Here is a 1075-nt window from a genome sequence, read left to right as displayed (position 1 = left end):
TTTATTTATTTATTTATTTATTTTGTTTTGTTCCTGCTTTGCACTGGTGGGAGCTTGAGTTCTACTGGGTCCGTGGATGCTTGAGAAGAGGTATCTAGTAGTTAGAAAAATGGGGTATGCGCGCATCTTGTTTGGGAAGATGCTTCAGCAATTAGGGGTAAGTTCTAACGTTCTTGTTTTGTCGTACTGTTTTTCACATGTTATTTGGTCTTTAAGTGCTATCAATGGGTCATTCTTTACACAGATTGATGGATGTCACAATCTAATCCTGATAATTTACTAAAGGGTCAGGTTTTTAAGTTTTGTAGCTGGAACTGTAAGGGTTTAAATCAGCCCATTAAAAGGAGTAAAGTGCTCCATCATTTACAACATTTGGGTGCTCAAATTGTGTTTTTACAAGAGACCCACTTGAAAATTTCAGATCATTCTAGACTCCGGAAGGGCTGGGTTGGCCAAATGTATCACTCAACTTTTCAAGGTAAATCTCGAGGTGCTGCTATTTTAATTCACAAATCAGTACCATTTGTGTCTTCTAACATTATTACTGATCCTAATGGTAGGTACATTATTGTTTGTGAGAGCATCTTTAATACAAAATTAGTTTTGGCTAATGTGTACGCTCCGAATTGGGACGATTATAATTTTTTTAGTTCCTTTTTTTCCAAAATTCCAGATTTATCCTCACATTTTCTTATCTTAGCTGGCGATCTGAACTGTTGGCTGGATCCTTCGGATCGGTCATCAAATAATGTTACCAGACAATCACGTTCTTCCAAAGTTGTTAATAACTTTCTTAAAGAATTCTCAGTTATTGATGCCTGGCGCTTTCTTAACCCTACTCGTAAAGAATATACGTTTTTCTCCCCAGTTCACCATACATATACTCGTATTGATTACATTCTTTTGGACAGCCGACTGATACCACATATCCGGTCTTGTTCTCATAATGCCATTGTAATTTCAGATCATGCTCCTGTGACATTGGACCTGGTGATGGGAGGTGGCTCTCCTTCTGTTGTTCCTTGGCGCTTGAACACACGTCTGTTGTCTGACGATAAGTTTGTGGCCTTTGTTT

This window comes from Austrofundulus limnaeus, unplaced genomic scaffold (genome assembly GCF_001266775.1).
Source record: "Austrofundulus limnaeus strain Quisiro unplaced genomic scaffold, Austrofundulus_limnaeus-1.0 Scaffold1596, whole genome shotgun sequence".
Taxonomy (NCBI): domain Eukaryota; kingdom Metazoa; phylum Chordata; class Actinopteri; order Cyprinodontiformes; family Rivulidae; genus Austrofundulus; species Austrofundulus limnaeus.
This window is presented reverse-complemented; position numbering follows the sequence as displayed.